The 21,104-nt window shown below is 37.5% G+C and overlaps 1 protein-coding gene across 2 annotated transcripts in view; it reads left to right on the top strand.

Moving 5' to 3' along the window:
• Positions 1-2,891: 2,891 nt before the first annotated feature.
• Positions 2,892-21,104, top strand: part of TET2 (tet methylcytosine dioxygenase 2) — a 134,747-nt gene continuing 116,534 nt past the window's right edge. The window contains exon 1 of one of the 2 annotated variants that reach the window (XM_040477028.1): positions 2,892-3,135. The gene's annotated coding sequence lies outside the window, so the exon portion shown is untranslated. The remainder of the gene's footprint in view (positions 3,136-21,104) is intronic. The other variant, XM_040477024.1, reaches the window with a different exon arrangement.

Genomic DNA, 21,104 nt, shown 5'->3' with positions numbered 1-21,104 from the left:
TCTCTCTCTCTCTCTCTCTCTCTCTCTCTCTCTCTCTCTCTCTCTCTGTTAAGGAAGCAAGAATTTCTCTGTGTGGATCCAGTGCTGTTATTTCTAGTTTCAGAAAAAACAGTAAGGAATTTGGCAATAATTTATGTTAAAACAACAACAAATTACCTTTTAAAAATAGATTACCCACACCTATAGGAAGAATCTCAAGAAGGCACACAATTAATAAAAGCTGGCTCTGAGTTACCCATACCAATATGCACTAATGTCCAGTAAACAACTGATTGTGCTCACTATTTTTCTTTCCCAGAAACAGCAACTAAGAAGGTGTTTTTTTTTTTAAAATCAACAATATAAAATCTCATTAACATATTTTACAATTGGAGACCTGCAGAATTTTGCTTCCTTTTGCTATTGAAAAGTCACAATAGCCAAGTGGAGTAATGTATGTTCTTCTAAATTAACACATGTTGCTGTGGTTAAGGGTGGAGTGAGGGTGCAGAGAAAGAAGTTGGCAAGAAAAGGTTCAGGGCCTGTTGCAAAACCAACTGCAAGCCAAGTATGATTCCAGATAGACAAGAACCACCTGTTACAACAGAGGGAGAGGTTTCAAAGATGAAATGAGAAGGAGGTGACCTTAAAGATCATTTCCCCAATTATAATATAAACAGCTAAGGGAACATGCAGATATTTATATCGAACACATGTGAATACAATATTATCCACATGTTATTCAATATAAGAAGGCATATAATTACTTATGTATTTCTAATCAAGAAAAACTTCTGGAAGTAAATGGTTTATTATTGGTAATAGTAATCGCCAGCTGGACACCTAGTACCTCATATCTCATTTAATCCTCACAACAACCCTTTTATTTCAGAAGGTGTTTAATACATGAGGAAACGGATACAGAGAGAGTTAAGTTGCATGCCCAAAGTCACACACTTGATAAGGGATGGAGTCAGGATTCAACCATATCTGTCCAACTCCAAAGCCCGTGCTTTCAGCAATTCTGCTGTATTGTGCACTACATAAATATATGTCATAGCCTTTGGAAAATTTTGCTTTCTGGACTTGACCAAAAAAATTAGAAGGAACCTCCCAAACAGCTTAAAGTACACTAACAATTGTCAAGACCTCAATGACACATTAGTGTCCAGTTAGAAAAGACAGTAATTTAATGCCACGTGAAATGCTTAAGGAGAAATGAACAATGTTGCTTAGCCCTTGCAAAATCCGAAATCTGAGTGAACTCTGTCTCAAAAGGGAATATACAATGTTTCATTAGAACACACTTTAAACGTTCTCCTTAGTAACTATGTGACACATAGAAAGAGTTCCCTTTTTAACCCCTTTCAAATGGGGAAATATTCTGCTTTTATAAAATTAGGAGAGGCTTTACTTCTAAAGAAATTACAGAGGAAAAGAAAAAGTGGGCTACACAAAATAACTTGTGTTGACCTAAAGGTATTGGGATCACAATGCAGTGATCCTATAAAAGGTGTGCCCAGAATATCTATTTAAAATTCGAATGTCGGTACGCGAAAACTTCTTCTACGGTACGAATCTCAACAACCACTGATGTAATGGCTCATATGGGCTTTGTTCTTTATCTTATCTTCAATAAAAATTTTATGATTAAAGAGCGAATTAAGGCTAGTCGGCAATAGAAAAGACAAACTGTCAATGGAAGGAGGTAGGTATAGAATCAGGAACGTCAAGGAATATCGTCCGTCTCTTGGAATTTAGTTCTTTATGGGTCGATTTCTTCACTACTTAATTATACGTACGGGTCGAAAATTTTCAAACTAGAAGCTCTTACTGGAGAAAACGTAGGCATTGAAAAGCGCAGGTTTCTTTCTTACAATCGAATCAAGCGAGAAGTAGAGTCACTGGTGAGAAATTCGTCTTGGATCTGTGAGAATCCCTCTCCTCCCCAGCCCACGTGGCAAAAGTAAACAGAAGGTGGGCCCGGGGCGGGGTGAAGCAGGACTCGGTCAATTTCCTAATTTGTCGAGTCTTTAAAACTACAGGCCCCTAAAGCACTAAGGGCAGGCCCTCTGCGAAACTGGGGAGCGCTTTTGCAGAGCGAGATTAAAGCGACGGTGCAGAGGATGCCAGAGAGGGGGCTAGGCGGGAGCGGGTGCACCTTCCAGGGGGCGGGGGTGCGGGCCTTTGCGGGTGGAGGTGGGTGCGCGCGTGGGCGCGTGCGGAGATACCTGCAAGGCGGTGGGGAGTAAGGGCTAAGGTACGAGGCTGCGGGGCGGAGCTGGGTGCGCGCTGGGGTGAGGGGTGCGCACAGACCTCTAAGTGGGTGGTGGAGTGCGGTACTCAGAAAAAGTTTAAAAGGTTAATCCGAGGTCTCCATCCTTGTGCCAAGCACCCACGCCACCTCCCCCTGCGCGCCTGCCCCGCAACTTCACCCTGGTGGCTACCGCTCCGAAGGGTCACCGGGGCGCCCCGGTCTGGCTGCGGCGCCCGGGAAGGTGCGGGGGTGGGGAGGGAACCTTCCCCCGAGCTCGTTCCAGCCCCGCGCTCATCCCCGCGCACCGCTCCCCAGGCTCCACCGCACCGCGCCAGGGCCGCCCCGGCCTCGACCGCGCACCGCATTGTACGGCCCCCAGGTGCCGCCGCCGGCCTTTGTGCGGGAAGCCCCGGGCAGGGGGCTGATTCCCTGGGAGCCGCGGCGGAGAGCCCCAGGGCGGCGGCGGCGGCGGAGGCCGGGGCGGAGGAGGAGGAGGAGGAAGAGGAGGAGGAGGAGGCCGGCGGCGGAGGAGGAGGAGGAGAGCGGGGCGGAGGCGGAGGAGGAGGAGGAGGAGGCGGAGGAGGAGGCGGAGGGGAGCCGGCAGCAGCGGCTGCGGCCAGAGCTCGGGCGGCCGCCGCCGCCTCCTCGCGAGCGCCGCGCGCCCAGGCCCGGCTCGCATGCTAGTCACGTCCGCCCCCTCGGCGCGGCCGCCCCGAGACGCCGGCCCCGCCGAGTGATGAGAACACACGTCAAACTGCCTTATGAATATTGATGCGGAGGCTAGGCTGCTTTCGTAGAGAGGAGCAAAAGGAAGCAAGATGGCTGCCCTTTAGGATTTGTTAGAAAGGAGACCCGACTGCAACTGCTGGCTGGCTGCAAGGCTGCGGGACGAGAACGAGGTCAGAGCGCGTCTCTTAGGCCGCGGAACTCCCCCTTTCCTCCCCCCCTCGCTTTCTCTCGGGCTTCCAGGCACTGGGGAGCAGACCCTGCAGTGTCACCCGCAAATACCAGGAGGGAAGAGGGAAGCTTCACAAATTACTGGAGCCTCTTCAACATGGCTGACAAATATAGTTTTAATTCCGCCCCCCCCCCCCTTTAAACCTGTGGTTCTGTGCTCTCTTCTCTCCCCTGCTAACGCTCCTCTCCTCCTTACCCAGAAAACTTACCTTTGTGACTGCGACCAGCCGGCGCCCCGGCCTTTTATCTTCAGGAAAGTGATTTTTCTTGGCTTCCCTTTCTCAAATAGTTCAGCTTTGGGGGGCACTACTTTTCCCTGGAATCCTCCCCGACCCTCTCCCCTTCTTGTGAGTCAGGCCAGCCTCTCGTTTAACCTCACCCACCCCGGAAAAGAACTCTGACGGAGTGTTTTTCGGCCCTTTTATCTGCTGTGGGGTCTGGGTCTGGCTCTGCGTCCGCGTCAGCCCCTGGCTGCCCCCGTGTCCGCTTTTCGGGGGGCGAGCTGAGCGAGTGTCATGGGGAGTCGAACTGCAGCACACCAAGTGGGGTTTTGTTTTTTTTTTTCTGGAGTCCGCGCGTCTGGCTAGGGGCGCCGAGTGAGAGAGGAGAGCATAGTTTTCTCGGGTCCCCCAAACCAGACCAGATCCCACTTTTCTCCAGGTACATCAGCTCCGCGATGGGCTGTGCCTGCCAGCCTGGGGAGCGCGTGTAAGAGAATTTGTGGGCAAATCTGGGTCCTGGCTTTGTGCTTCTCCCGAATCAGCTTCGTTTGGTTCCCCGGTAAGTGACAGGCAGACACAAAGGCAGGCGCAGGCCGGGGGAGGGGGCGGGCGGGCGGGAGGAGGGGGGCAGAGTTGAGAGTTGGAAGACTGCAAGGTCAGGGGCGCCGAAAGAAATGAAACCCAATCCCAGCAAAGAAACGCACAAGTAGGGAGCAGATTTCTAACAGCCCCATCCAAATTTCTCTCTCTGTCTTGGCTGCTTTCTTTTCCTTGGTCTTTTATTAATCTGCCTCTGTGTCCGTCTTTTTTTTCCTCCTCCTTCTTCACTAACACACACACACACACACACACACACACACACACACACAACACTCACACACACTCTCCAGTCTTGCCGAATCTTTTCACTGGGGCTGCTTGTCCAGTGTTATGAAGCTAACAGAGTTTCTGTGGGGAGTTTTCTACCTATGACAAAATAAAGTGTGGCCTGGATAGACTCCTGAGAAGGTCGACTATGAAATATAAGTGTTATTTACTGATTATTGCCTTCATGACATACTTTTAATTGCATCGAGTAGTTCCCCCCACCCCCTTCATCTAGTGTTTAGGAATTGAACGGAGGGTTATTTTCGAGTTGTTTGCTTAAGATTTACTGAAAAAAAAATTTTAAAAATATTTTCCTGTGTAAGGATACATCCATGAATTTGAAATCTCAAGTCTTGCATTGTGCTTTCTCCTCTCTAATAAGGGATAATACTGGCAAATCCAAATAAAAGTATTCTTCAACAATGATCCAACATAAGAGTAAGATTGTTCCTTAGGGGAAAGTGGGATGTAAGGAGAAAAGATATAGGTCTGGTTTGCTTTGCTTTGCTTTGCTTTGGGTTTAAGACTGTGGGTATTGTTGCCTGGTTAATGAAATCATTATATTTGCATTTTAATGGAAATTCGAAATACTGGAGGAGGGTTATATCCTTTTACATGTTTGCATGTGTGTTTTATAATAGGTTTGAGGTAGAATATAAATTTCAACACAATAAATATTGGGTGTTTTTTTTTTTTTATATTAAGCAGAGAAGTGTTAGTGAAGGATTGGAAAGTCAAACTTAAGTTTGGAAGGCATGTATTTGATTAAAAATGGACAGAATAAAGAGCACAATAATGGACATTACTCCATAAATCAGACTTCTGAAATCATTTGTCCTCTGTAGTTCACTCTGTAACACTTTCTATTTTGATCTCTGAAAAAGCAGTTAAGTTCACTTTAATCATTGATACTGGAGATTATTTCACATGATTACAAGGGAGTAGTATTACTGATCTCTGGAACAGAAACAGCTCCTTTGGTTAGTTCTTATTTGTCCTAAAATTATAAAGGAAATACTGACGAGTTTAGCATAAATGCTTACTATTTCTTGAGAAAACTATGATTAATTATTCCAGCAATCGGAATTTAAACAGTTCTTTTTGCTGACAGACTAATATCTAAATGCTTTTGGGGGACTTTTCAAATGTTGTGGTATATGCTCTCTTCAAGTTATTTAACTGATAAGAGATGTAATATTTTCATTCATATTGGCAAATAAGAATAGTACAATAATTTTATTGTGACCATGAAGATTTGTTCCTTCCTATTATCAAATTTAGACTTTTTTGTTATTTTATGTGTCCTATTTGTATCCTGAAAATAGCTGTTAATTTAATATTGTATGAAGGGCTTAAATGATTGTAAGGAAGAGATGTACATATATTCACCAATCTGAATATAAGTACCACTTTCACATTTATTATAAAAGAGCAGTTATTTGAATCCGTATAGGATAGTTTACTGTAAAAGACATCATGTCTGTTCTTCATTTGCCATATGTGTGATAGTACCACCTGGATGTTTCCAGAATTTCATAGATAGAACTGTCTTGAGCAATTGCAATTATGGGAGTGATAGTGAACAATTACAAGATAGATCTTTTTCTTAAACTGCAATATTGTTTTGTTTATTTTCTTACTGAACTAATGGTTAATGAGACATTAACTTGGAAAGAAGGGAGTCCCTTGTTTTGTTTAAATTCACACATTTACCAACTATGGCCTTAATTATATCTGGCATCGTGCCGGTCCATGACAGAAGTCAAAGGGGTTGGTATGATCTTGATGCAGTGGCACATGAACATAGACATGGACGAGTCAACATTACTTCCAGAAATGCACCTGCCAAGGAGTTATTATGACAGACTTCCAAAGTCCTGTTTGGGCATTGGACTTGTATTAGGTAACAAAACCTGAAGCTAATGTTTTGGTTTCACTTGCTGAAGTTCTAATTTCTCTATCAATTCCTCCAAGGCTCCACCCACACACAATGTTGTAAGCCAAATGTCACTATTAAAATGTGTTTCCTTATTTGCTGATCTCAGTAAGACACCTTTCCTATAATTCTCGGACTCAGGTTTTTAGGAGAAACCTGATTTTACATTATGTCCCAGATCCAAGTTAGTAAATTCCTATGAATTCTTTGAAATTATCTTGAAATAAAGTGTCTTCAAAAGGACGTTAGAATGTCTAATACTTAGAAATATGAAACCTGGTTTTTTTATGTTCTAATTCCTTCTTCTGTGAGTTCGGTTGTTGCCCACTAGAATTTAATAGTCTTACCTAGCCATCTCAAAGTGCTAGAGGGAGACTTCTTTGTTTTATAAACAACCATATAGACAGGGTAAAATTTGGAGCGGCTGTCAGTGTTGGTTCATCAAAGTAACATTTTCCTCAACTATTATGCCACCATTGCACAGTAGTTCTTTAAGCGAGGTAATGGCACCAAAGCCAGTAGCAGGAAACTCTCATACAAGCCAACTTTACAATTGGAGTCTTAACTGTGGGAGAATTGAGTTGCCAAGTAGAGCTGGTGGTTATCTTGGAAATTGTGCTGAAGAACACAACCACAAATGATTTTGTCAAATATACAGTATTTACTTGGTCTAGATCTCCAATTTCTATTTTGACTCCCTGCCAAAACTCAGGGAATACTGTGGCATTATTCAAGGAGAGTATATAGTACATCTGTACACCTTGGTGTATAATTCACTATATATATATGTGTATGTATGTATGTGTATATATATATATAGTACACTATACATATATGTGTATATATATATATATACACACGTATGTATATATATACATACACACACACACATATATACAGTAGGAAAGAAGAGTTCCACAAGAGGACAGGGTAAATGAGAGCCCTTGAATCATTGTGACTGCAAGCCAAAAAGAGTCTTAAGTATCTGCTGTTTCCAACATTATTCTGATCCTAGATTGTATATTGTAGAAAATCTCTGACTTAAGATAGATATATAATCTTTCCACAATAAAAAAAAAAAAGATTTTGGTTGCCCATTCCAAAATAGTAAAATTCTATCAGCTTTGATTTATGCTTTTTCCACTTGTCATGAAATGCAGTTAAATGTGCCAGGCTTCAAAAAGTAGAAATAGATACTAGGTGGATTTTCAATATTTTGTGTAAAACATATTCAGTGATAATGTCAACCTACCTGCAGTTTTAAGAATTTGGAACTCAATATTTTGTATTTACTCAGGGTTGTTACTCAAACTGACTTGAAATCAAGCTCCAAATAATCTGAGAATTAAATTAAGATATGAATATATTGAGATGCAGTGTTCTTGGAGGACAGGTTAGGACGTAAAATGAACTGGTTGCTTCGCTAACATTGCTGTAAATATTTATTTTAAATTACATTTATGTCTCTTGGAAGAGAGGCACTGATTTCTGTGTCTGTTTATTCCATAATTGAACGTAGTGGTGTTCTACTCAGTCAAGATGTAATGAAGGGAGGACAGCTTCCATTTATAAGATGAGTACATTCTGGAATGTAATGGATAGCACAGTGACTATCATTAGCCATATTTCAAAATATATTTCAATGTATTTCAGTATTTGAAAATATGTAACGATATTTCAAAATATATTTAAAAGTTGCTAAAAGAGTATATCAAAAATTGTAAGTATGTGACGTGATGGGTGTGTTAATTAACCTTTTGTGGTAATCATTTTCAATATATACATAGATCATTACATTGTACACCTTAAACTTACATATTATGTATCAATTGTATCTTAAAAGCCGAGGAAAAAGTCCCGAATGGCCTAAAACAGGAATAATGTCATTTAATTACAAAATGTATAATCTGTTCTCACTGGTAATGGTGGTGATGGTGGATTTTCCTTAAGTGTAACTTCTACAGGCTATGGCAAATGACTCACAAAAACCATCCATTGTAAACATACAGCTTAATGATTTTTAGTAAATTTACATGGAAATCACATATTTTTCATTGAAATTTCTATTAAGATAATTATAGATTCAGATGCAGCTGTATGAAATAATAATTGGACATGTACATTCTGTCCAATTTCCCCCACTGGTAACTTTTGGTAAAATTAAACTATCACAGCCAAGATACTGTCATTGATGCAGTCTACCAGTCTTACTCAGCTTCCCCCAAGGTGATGTGTTCATTTGTGTATTGTATATTTGGTTCCATACCATTTGGTCACATTATCCGATATCTTTAGCCCTTTTTTCCTGGAAACAGAAAGGTTTAACACAGTTCTGCTTCATCGATCATGTGGTGGTGCTACCATTCCTTATCAAAATGTTAATCAGAATATAGGCTTTTGTTTACTTAGTGTTTTTCGCACAAAATGGCCTTTGTGTTCAAAATATTTTAAGTTGTTTAATGATTTCTTACATTGTAATTTACGTCATCTAATTCTTGTCACACAGCTCTAGTGATAGGTTTTGTTATCCTCATCTCGCATGAGCTAACTGAATCATAGTGAGGTTGGATAACCAAATTCATACAGCCAGTACGTAGCTTGACTAAGATTTGAATTAGACAGCCTGTCTCTGGAGCCCAGTCCCTTAACAACTATGCTATTCTGCCTCATTACCATTAAAAAAAAAAGTGAAGATGTAATGTAGGCTATGCAGGGAAAGTCATAAGAGAAGACTTAGAATACTCACAATTTGTTTACACAAAAACTGGTACCTGAATATTCATAGCAGCGTTATTAGTAGTTGTCAAAAACCGGAATAACCCACATGTCCATCAGCTCATAAATGCATAAACTGTGGCATATCCAAACAATGGAGTAATATTCAGCAATAAAAAGGAATGAAGGTCTGATACATGCTGCATCATAGGTGAACTTTAAAAGACGTAAATAATAAAAGGCCACATATGATATGATTTCACTTATATGAAATGTCCAGAATAGGAAAATCTAAAAAGGCAGAAAGTAGATTACTTATTGCTAGGGGGCTGGGGGGGGGGGGGAGGAGAAGGGGCACTTATGGCTAATAGATAAGGGGTTTCTTTTGGAGCCAATAAACCCATCCGATAGTTAGATAGTAATGTTTCTACAACTCCAAAAAAGTACTCAGTTATATACTTTAAGAGAGTGAATTTTATTTTATGTGAATTAAATCTAAAGTTATAAAAAATGCATACCACTGACAAGGTATTTCATGTTGAGAAAGTATCTCATGTCTCATGCAAAAAAATGTAGGGTACTGTTTGAATTGAATTATGGTGCTATGCATGTCTTTCTAGAAACATGGCACCATTGAGTTTTGTAGGACTCTCCCTATGAAATTAATACTTTTAGTTTTGGACACACAGGGTGAATTACTTAGGGTTGGGTTTATTTGAATTTCTAACCTAATGTAATTCTAGATACCAGACATTCTTCTTGTTGAGCAATGCTTCTCTCCTTTTTATTCTGATGAGAATGTTGATTTGCTGCCAATCTGATCCCATAGTTTGAAACTAAGATATAACTGGAGTGGGGGAGATTCAATGATCGGAAGCATTCGGCTTTAATAATGTATACATGTTATTGTACTCGATAAAGAAACGCCTTGGCTTCGTATGATTGCTGTAGTCATGATTTTTTCAAGGAGTAGCTGTAGAAGTGGCCAAGAATTGTACTTTTAGGAAGTATGATTATATATAGCACTTACCTGTAAGTTTGTTGTATATTTGCAAGAGGTGCAAGTTAGACACTCAGGTTAGAATCTTTATCCTATCAAGCTGATGGAGTGATTGTTGTACAAAGCATTGAGGTACAATATAGGCCTGGTCCTCCTCATAGGAAAAATGATTAGCTGCTTGTTGTTTTATTCTCTCTTGTTTCTCTTAATACTTTACAGTTGATAATATTTTTGTATAATAGTATCTCTGTAATACTCAAAAGTTGTTCACTGGGCTTTAATGTGCTACTCCATCTTTGCTTTTTAAATGTACTTCCAAAAAATTGTAAATTTTTTTCAAATCAAAAATATAGGATACGGGATATGTTGAGCTGTGAATTTTTGCTGATGGACTGCTCTCTTCGGGGAACAAAATTGTCTATGGTCATGCATAGACATAGCAGATCTCCAGTTAAGGCATGAGATACACAGTATTGATATTTTTCACTTGTTACTTTTATAATTTTGAGATTTGTTGTAGTTTGTCCTGTGCATGCTACAAAGTAATGATAATTTTAATTACTATTGTCATATCTCATTAGCCATTGCTAAAACCTGCCTTTTCAAGTCACTTGTTTTCTTGATAGAGTATTGAACTAGTTTCTATGTCCAGATTATACTTTAATGGGAACTATTCACCCAGCTCTCATGATGAGTTTTTATTACAGTATTTCTCCTCAAATTGGTAAATTTTTGTCTAGCAATGTGGAAGAGAAAAGGCTTCCATGATAATAGTGAAACCCAGAGGATATAACACGATCCATCTCTGAGTTATTTCTCCTGTTTTTCTTCCCTGTACATTAAGAAACAAGGACAACCATTTAAAAAAAATACCTTAATTATTAGTTGTGCTGCTCCTAAAGTAAAGTGCCAGAAACTGAAAATAATACAATGACACCACACCCAGATTCCATCCCTAACATACGGTCTTGTTCCTATTAATTTATTTTTTAATCTGTTTGTTCTTTCAGCACTTTTTCCTTTTTTTTGTTTGAAGTCTCTTACTTTGAAGTTATAGAATTTTCATATTTGCCACTGGCTATAAAATTCTCTCAGCTCTTTTATAACCTCTCATGATTTTACATTAAAAGGATTACTTTTATACACCCTCTAATTAGTTTAGATGATTATTAGATTTTTGTTTGTTTTACTGCATACATCGTAACAGAACAAGAAATCACTTCTGCAAATAAAGTAATAGTTCACAAAATTATAATAAGCATCTTAAAAAGTGAATCCAGTTATTAAAACATTAATTCACTTACATTTATATTTTAAGGTACCAAAGAGAACTGGTGAAAGGAAAAAATACCATATATGGGTACTTTTCAAACATGAAGGAAGAACAAATTTTCTAACTTAAAAATACCACATTAATTATTTGTTTCAGTAAAAAGAGAAGCAGGTACATTTTACCAGGAAAGCTTATATTTTAAACTTTGTACTCTAGATTTAATCTATCTTTATTCCAATAGAGCCACTCAAATGATTGTTTTTTTTCCTATGAAGTTAGAATGTATACAGTTGAAATTAAGACAACTTAATTGTACTTAATCTTGGAACGTCTACGTATTGTAGGAGCAAAACATACTGGCAGAAAGCAAAGCTAGTAGACCCTTTGCTAATGGCTCACCTTTTTAATAGTTCTAATACAATTGTGTGTTTCTATTGAAAATTAAAATTGGTAAGGACATTTGGTTATTAACTTTGGGAAATGACTTTTCAGTATTTTGAAACTTAACCTGTTTACTCTTAAATGTGATTCTTATTTCAAGTAGGAAATTTTATAGATATCAACTAATATTAATATATAATTTAAAAACTTTTTAACAAAAAAATGAAAAAATAAAAATGTTTTTTATTACCAAGGGTATGAGATAAGATATAACATTTTAAAATAACTTAAAAATATGTTTGAGATTTTGTTGAAATCAGAGTATTTTTCAAATCACTAGTTTTAATTTGCTGACAGTTTTACTTTGATTTTTTTTTCATTGTTACAATTTGTCATGCTTTAAATAAACCAAAGGTTATGGGAAACATACCATCTTTAGGGGTAAAAAAAAAAAACCACCTCGATATTGAGGGGCACATGGGTGGTTCAGTTGATTAAGCATCAGACTTCTGGTCATGATCTTGCAGTTTGTGAGTTTGAGCCTCACATGGGGCTCTTTGTTGCCAGCACAGAGCCTGCTTGGGATACTCTGTCCCCCTCTCAAAAATAAATAAGCATTAAAAATATTTAAAAAAACAACTTGATATTGACATTTTTCTCTAATTTTGGTTAGAATTCAGCCTCCTTTAGAAATGGAGTTTGTTTCCTGTTCACAAACTCACTGTAAACGATGCAGTGAATATAGATGAGAGTGAAAATTAAAATAAGACAGGTAAAACATTAAATTGTGTTTCTCTTTACTCAGACATAGCCATTGGATACTTTTTGCTGAAAGGGTCATGTTGTAATTTTATTTAGATGCAGATTGTCACTTGCAAACTATTTGCCTACTTAGTGTATCTCTCTCTAGTGGTTGTATAATCCTACCTCATATTTCAGTTCACACTGAAGTAAGTGAACAAAAAAAAAAGAATGAGAAATCTTTTTTAAGAGGAGGTAGAAAGTGCATTCAGAATGCGTTACTTGTGATTCTGTCCTCTAGTTAGGCGCTTCTTAAAGAAGGAAAGAAATGCAATGGGTATTGGTCATTTCTCCTGTTCTTCCTCCCAGCAATTTTTTGGGGAAGGAAGGGAAGGGAAGGAGGAAAGGGAAAGAAGAAAATAAATCACTTAGAGATCATTTCTTGACAAGCACATGCTCATTTTTAGGGCCAAAGAAATGGGAGGTTTTTCTTTGGAGCCTGTTGATGCTTTCTCGCCTTCCAATTACACGCGGTCACATCAACTTCTGACACGTGGGTACCGTGCGCATGGCAGCGCTATTTACAAACACCATCCTAGAATTCCAGAGACTCTTATGTAACAGCTGAGAGAGTGCGGGCTTTGTGTGTCTGTGGGCGGAGGAATCAAACAGTTTAATTCATAGTCCGGGAGCCCTTGTCTGGCTCTGACAGGGTCATGAACCAAAGATCAAGGTGTCTAGGTCAGGATCCGCCCAATATGCAGTTTTCCGACGACCGAAGTCTCAAAGGCTGTGCTTTAATACAGGATTAATCTTTCTTTCCTCCTTCAGCAAATGGAACCAATTATGCCAAACTTTTTTTGTGATTTTGGAAAATGCAGGCAGATTGTACTTTGGTTCTGGTCATAACTTACAGTGCCACTGAGACTGAAGTGTTCTCGCCTGCCACCCAAGTCTCACAAATGCCTTTTAAAAAAAAGTGTATTACGTGTATTTTCAAATTTGTAAGCATCTTCAGATGCAATAGAATTCATAATCTGACTTTCCAAACTAACACTCAAACCACAGAATACTCAAGGACGATTAATTATCTTCCTTATCCCTTCCTGCAGTCACCACTCTTCCCTCCCTCCCCCATCCGTTTTCAATTCTTCAATATCACACCTCCCTCAGCCCTCCTCTGCTTTTAAGTTCTACATTAAGACTTGGGTTTAAACAAAAAAACAAAAAATACGTTTCTATACTTAGAGAATTGTTGTTCCTTTCTCAGATAGATTTTGAGAGTTTTTCATTTATATTTATCAATAAACAGAAAGTCTTGAGTTAAAAAAACAAAAAATTAAAGCACGCTAATTTAAAGGTCTAATCCTGTTTCTGGTATACTCTTTTCTGGTGCTTTTCATCATAAATTGTAAGCTGACTTGTTGGAATCTTTAAAATATGAATAAATTTTGAGGGTTTTTTTTTTTGTATTGCATCTAAGGATCATTTTAGATGGGCATCATCATTGATTATCTAAAAATAGAAATGATTCATAACAAAGAATTGAAATTAGATCATAAACAAGTGAACTCGTAGTTAATTAAAAAGGCCTGTTTGAACTCTTCTTTAGTAGAATATTTTTTGTAATTATACTACCTTTCTAAAAAAAAAAAAGGAAAATCAGAATCTTTGAAATGCAGTACCATAAACAAAAGGAATTTGTTTAACTTTTAAAAATAAAGAATCTTCCCCAAGAGATAAACCAAGCACCAAAAATCTATTGTTTTAAGTACTGTTTGGTATAAGAGAAGTTTAGATCGGAAATAATTTAGAGATTATCTGTCCAAGTTTATTATTTGCATATGAGGCTTAGAAATTAAGGTTTAGCTGTTTAACATCTGAATCTGCTCTTATATGGAAGAAAGTGCCAAAAGAGTGACTCATTTAACCAACACAATGAAATCTAAGGATGGGCATTTTTTATCCCTGTTACTGAGTAAAAGTTCCTTCTGGACTTGAAAAGATATAATTTATTTAGTGTTTATCAGTTAAAATATATTGTACATTTCTAATACATTGACTTAAGATAGGTGAAAATAGATACAGCCTTAAAAAGATTCTTTTCATTTGCTTGCTTTTTATTGTTTTGGTCTGATGATAATGTATTTATCTTAATCACCCTTGCCCCAGATAATGAAAGTTAGTGTGAAATTCCTTATGAGTATCCTTTTCTCCTAAGAGCAGTGCCAATTCTAAATACTCTTGGGGGTTCACAGGAATTATCTTATGTTATATTAGAACATTAATATTCTCCTTTAAAAAATTTTTTTTAATGTTTATTTGAAAGAGAGAGCACACACACGCGAGTGTGCGGGTGGACTGGCAGAGAGAGAGGGAGACACAGAGTCTGAAGCAGGCTCAAGGCTCTGAGATGTCAGCACAGAGCCTGACGCGGGGCTCGAACCCAAAGCCCTTGAGATCATGACCTGAGCTGAAGTCAGAAACTTAACTGACTGAGCCACCCAGGTGCCCCAATATTCTCTTCTTATACCTTTATTGGACAGTAAATTATATATGATTATAAGCTGAAAGTGCTCAGAATTTGATAAAGTCTATACATTAATACATTTCTGTTAAGAAAAGATTTAAATACTACTTTCATCTGATTGTACTTTGGTTTCACTTGAAGAGGCAAGCGTGTAATATAAAATTTGATTTATTTAGTGGATGGACTCCCTTCATAAAGATGAGACTTAGTGGCAATTATTTCAAAATATCAAAATGGTAGATTGAATGTGAAAGATATATACCAAAAAGCAATATCAAAATTTTAGTTTATCCCCTTTCATTTTCTACTGAGTGTGTGTATATGTGCATGTGTGTGCACACATGTACTTGCTTATGTGTATCTTGGACTTTTGATATGAGTGAAGTCCTCTTGGTAGAAATGGTGAATTAAATGAACCATAGTAAAAGTTTCTGTCTATGAATATAAAGCGAGAAAAATAACTGATGGCATGCATTTTTACAGATACCATGAAGTTGCACAAAATTCTCAGTCATTTGTGTAAACTTTTTTTTATATGGTTCTTTTGTAAGACAGCTGAGGAATCAAATAGCATACACATAAACCGCTGGCTTGGTGATGTAGAGATTGGCGCCAGGCGTTCCCTCTTGCTAGGGAGTTCCAGGTCATCCTGATGCCTTCCCATGTGGTCAGGCACACGTGGCTTTAATGTTTACACACACTGTTCCAGAATTCTGAACACCAGTGATGCAACGCTGGGGGTAGAAGGAGTGGTCTGTATCTCAAATTGTTTAGCGGCCTGGATCGCGAATATTGATAACAGAATAAGAAAGCACTGATTGTAGTAATATTTGGGGTAGAGGGAATGGTAGATGAATAAAGGAGGCTTCCCCCAACCCCCCACATTGTTATTTTAAACTATTGTTACCACTCAAAGGGAGCTTTCCACTTTGAACTTAAAATAGTAGCTTTTAACCCTGACAGGTGACTAAGCGCTTTAGTATCCAAAGACTGAAGGTGACGAAGCTCTTAAGAGTGCCACTGTGTCTCATAACCAAGCTGACTCAGACTCTTAGAAGCTATTGTGGCAACTTAACCGACTCTAATAATGTTACCGCATACCTGCTGGAAAAGATTGGAGTTAGAGCTGCCATTTTCTCATGTTTTAAAATTGTTCTTTCCTCATTATTTTTTTGTGTTTGAAAATATGCCTTTCCTAGTACATATAGAAATGCTTTCCAAAATCACTGAATATGTTTGCTTAGAACTACTTAAATTATAATGTGTTTATATCTGCAACAATATGGGAGGGGGAACCCCCATGTTATCTCGTAGAATCATGATAAAGGAAAAAAGGTAAGGGATAATTTAAAATATGTAATAACAAAGTGGTGGCATTCATTCAACTAAATGCCAGCAATTATGTTTAACATGGAAAAATTCCTAAAATGGTGAGGGGAAAACATGTAAAAAAAATTAGAATATAAAGAGTTTTTAAGAATAAATGCTGTCTCACAAATTATGAACATTTTAAAGATATGTTTCAAACTCTCCTACTTCTGAGAAATTATCAAAGACTTTTTCATCTACCTTCCTTTGAACTTTTAACAGTTTTTTTTCTGAACTGTGGGTTTAAGTCTGCACTTATATGTGTGTTTGAATATGTTTTTATATTTTAGATCTAGCTATGTAAACTAGAGTTGTTTTCAGTTCCTTATAAGATATTTCCACCTGGATTCCCACCACCTTCAAACATTTCAATAAATCATTCATCAGATTTGCAAAAATATAGTTCATTTTCAAAAATAGAGCCATAAGTTGTTATCAGCCAAAAAGGACTTGAGAGACTCTCCAACCTATCTGTTGCATTTACAATTGAGAAAATGGAGCCGTGGGAAGGGAGAGACAGTTACCTCAAATTACATAATAGGATATCTATCATTCTAATAATAGCTACTATTGACTATGTTCTTACATTGTGTTAAGCATCATGCTAGGCACTTTACAGAGATTATCTTATTTTCTTCTCACATAACTTCTTTTTTTTTTGTTTGTGCTATATATTCCCATTTTACTGAGGAAAAAAAAAAACAGGACATAGGGTTTTAAACCTCCATATACACTTGGAATTATATTTAATATCGCCTTATTTTCACCCCATTCCTATAGTACTGTAATTTCTTCCTCCTTGGTGTTCTGACCTGTGTGACCTTTCTTTCCATCCTTCTATGGTTATTCTTGCTTTTCACCATATTTTCCTACCAAAGGACTCTATATTGCCTCCTTATTTCTAATGGATCACAATGAATTCTTAAACATCCGGCTGCCATTAAACAGTTTGGCCTTTGGGGTTAGGAAGATCTAGTTTTGAATCCTGACTTTCCTTCTTATAAGCTGTGTATGTTTTTAGTCAACATAGTAGCTTTAGCCTCTCTGAATCTGTTCCATCTGTGAAATAGGAATACGTAATAATTTTTATCTCCCATGTTGCCAAGAGGGAACAAATTATGAGTTAATATAAATAAAACATCCAGCATATTACTTGCCACAGTTGCAGTGATTGAATAAGTATTCATTCTTCAAGCTTATGTTGAGCATCTATGTATTAGGAAAGAAGAAAGCCATTCTCCTTGCACTTGTGGAATATATACAGTCATAAGAAAGAATCAAACAGAATGAAATGAAATTTGCATTCTGTTCAAAGGTATGACCATTCCTGAATGGTCCCAGGCACAAGAGTTGGCATAGCTTTTTCAACATTGGAGTCTAACAGAGATTGTACAAGTGTGACAGCCTGGTCTCTGAAGGATGCCCCTAGAGGGAAACATTTCCGTCCCTTTTGTTATTTAAATTAGGATAAAAATTATGAGTCCATAGTTTCATCTGTTCACGATCATCTTTTAACTATCTTTATTAGGTACACTGAAAGAACACAAGCTTGTTCATAGAAATACAGAAGGATAGCATGCATGATTTAAAAACTACTAAGGACTGTAGATGTTACTTGCTCTTATTCTGTTTCATATCCTGTATTTAGGAACAAGAACAGATACTTTGGCACACCTTGCTCAAAGATAGATGATAGTCTTGTTGTGCTAATCCCAGGGGCTTCCCGTAAGAATGAAGATTCCTTACATGGTGGTGTCATGGGATTTGGGGCCCATGTGAAAGATGTTTTGGAGTGTCTCCCAATTACTAAACAGTTTAAAATATATCAGCTATTTATGTGTCAGCAACTGCCTCCTTTCATCATGATAGAAGTTTCCTTGAGAGCCAGGATCCTATCTTGTATGTCCATTGAATCCCCTTCAATAATTAACGTGCAACCAAGTGCATAGCAGACCCTCAGTATATGTAGATAGATAGACAGGTTGCCTTGTGTAGGTTGTAAATATTCTTGAGTACCATCCCTGTCTGAACTATCATTTCTGAGAAATAGGAAACACAAAAAAGGAGATGTTTGGTTAGTTTCTGCAGTGAGTTTTCCAATTTTAGTATATGTGCTGCCGAAGCGAGCACACTGCAGTGAGTTTTCAAAACATACAGATACATGGTAACAAAAACAATACAATCATAAATATGTCTTTATTAATTTCTCCTACAATAATACACTTAGTTTTCAAAACTATCAACATTAGGCCACAGCTTCTGATTCCCCACTATGCAAGATATGAACATGAGTATTTCACATTTCCATCTACTTTTCCTTCCTTGCCTTGTGCCAACTTTTATGTTCTATACCATTCTATATCGCTAAGTTTGTAATCTTTGCACTCTGTTCTTGATCTATAGCTGTTTCTCCTCTGCTTGTTTTGTTGCTCAATGCTAATTGAAAAAACAACAACACAGCATTTACAATGTTATGATTATAAAAAATAGAATTCAGTATAATAATACCAAGTGGTACAGTTGCATATTCAGAGAAGGAAAAAATGATCCCATAGCATTAAAACTTAGTATGTTCCAAAGATAATATTTTAAGCATCAAGATAAAATAGATTCCATTTTCTTAAATTCCTTTATTTCCTCAAAACTGTGCCATATTTTAGTTTCTTTCACATTTGGACTTATATTTTTCTGTGAGCTTTAAATTTTTCTTGAAAATTCTAATCTCCCCCTTTGCTGTTTTTGATAGAAGAATTTTATGCTTTCATCATATCAAAATGATTTTTCCAATTTCTTAATTATATCACTTGGTGAATGAAATATACCTTCTTCTTAAAGTCATTCTTCTCTATGCTCTCTGCTTTTTTTTTTTTTTAACTTTTTTTTAATGTTTATTTTTGACAGAGAGAGAGAGAGACAGGGAGAGACAGAGACAGACAGAGCGTGAGCGGGGGAGGGGCAGAGAGAAAGGGAGACACAGAATCCAAAGCAGGCTCCAGGCTCTGAGCTGTCAGCACAGAGCCCAATGCATGGCTCAAACTCACAGACCACGGGATCATGACCTTAGCCGAAGTCGGACACTCAACCTACTGAGCCACCCAGGCGCCCCCCTGGTTCTTCTTTTCTGAATTAGAGTTTCTTTTCATAATTTTCCTGGTGAGGTCTACTTTATTACTTCACTCCTTTGTCTTTCTAGATATTTGATTCTTTTTTTTTTTTCTCCTTGCATACATCCCCAAGATTTTATTCTTGTTTTGTTTTCAAGAGATGGTGGATAGGAAGCAAATTGATTGATTGCATATCCAAAATTCCTTAATTTTTCTGCAGAGTTAATTGATAAATTATTGTGTATATGATCCCCCTCAAAACTTGGGAGACTTTTATCCAAGGTTGTTTATGAGATAGGTATCTGATAAAAATTTGATTTCATTTTTTTAAAGTAAGTTTTTTTTTTATTTAAATGGTAATTAGGATCTTTACCTTGTCAGCTCTGAAATTCCACCTAGAAAATTAAAAAGTCACAGGAAAATCTAAGTCCAGATCTGTCTAGGCATAGTTCTTTTAAAATGCATCCTACTCAGCACTAAATGATCCTGTACAATCCAGAAACAAGTGCCTTTATTCCATTTTAGGAACTTTTCATCTGTTTAGCTTTGATTATTTTTTCCCCTCTATTTTTTCTTCTCTCTTTATGACACTCATGTTAACTGTGCATGAGTTAACTGTTCACCCCCTCAATTTATTTTTCTTGCTTATTAAACTCATATTTTCACAATGCTTTTGATCTTTTTTAAATGTTAAGAATTAAATTTTAGGGGCACCTGGGTGGCTCAGTCAGTTAAGGGTCTGACTCTTGATTTGGTCTCAGGTCACTATCTCACTGCCCTGAGATCAAGCTTGTGTTGGGCTCCGTGCTGGGTGTGGAGCCTGCTTAAGATTCTCTCTCTCCTTCTCCCTCTGCCCCTCCCCACTTGCACATCTCTGTCTCTCTCTCTCTCAAAAAAAAAAAAAAAAAAAAAAAAGAAATTTTAATTTCCCCAAATTCTTATATCCTCTGATTGACTCTTTCTAATGGAAGGCTGTTTTGCAGCTCAAATCCTAAGGAATTAATGAAATTTTGTGAAAAAAAAAATTAGAGCAACAAAGAATTAAATTTTATCTTAACTCAGAATGCAACAAACATTAAAAAATGTGTGTGTGTACTAAATGTATAATGTGTACATAGAAAACATATACATACGTTCATAGTTTCATTGGTACTTTATACTCCTTAAAAAAGTAATAATAGAGCTAGAGTCCATTACTGACCAATTTTCCAAACTTGATGTGTATGATTGTTTACTAAGCCCTCATATTCCCCTATCATGCTGCAGTATTATAATACCTAGATAGAGTCAATGAATGTGCTTATTAGTCCTAACAGTGGTGGTTCATCGTGTGCAGATCTAATTTTGATTATCTAATTCCTAGATATTTAAAGCTACTTTGCTCATCTTCATATCTTCTACCTATTTTGCTGCTTGTAACAGATACCAGAAACTAAGAAGAGGAGATGAAATTTAAATTTCACCATTTTTGCACTGCTCAGCAAACTTTGAAGATAAATGCAAAATCCATAAAACATAATCTTTTTAGAGCCCCACTTCCCTAACTTGAGGGAAAGAAGGGAACACTAGAAAAAACAGACAAGAAATACCCAATTCCTAAACAAAATCTCTTAACTCTACCTTTGAAATACATCCCAAACCTATGTCCCATCATTTCCACACACTCTGAAACCATCATGATGTCTTTGAATATTTTTTCCCTAATATCCTCATAACGTGTCTCTCTACTTCTGCATTTGCTCCCTCCTCACCTCACCATGGTATTTTACCCAAAC

Source organism: Herpailurus yagouaroundi, unplaced genomic scaffold (genome assembly GCF_014898765.1).
Source record: "Herpailurus yagouaroundi ecotype Mexico unplaced genomic scaffold, PumYag 28, whole genome shotgun sequence".
NCBI classification, from domain to species: domain Eukaryota; kingdom Metazoa; phylum Chordata; class Mammalia; order Carnivora; family Felidae; genus Herpailurus; species Herpailurus yagouaroundi.
Note: the sequence above shows the minus strand (reverse complement) of the source record. Positions and strands in the feature narration are given on the sequence as shown.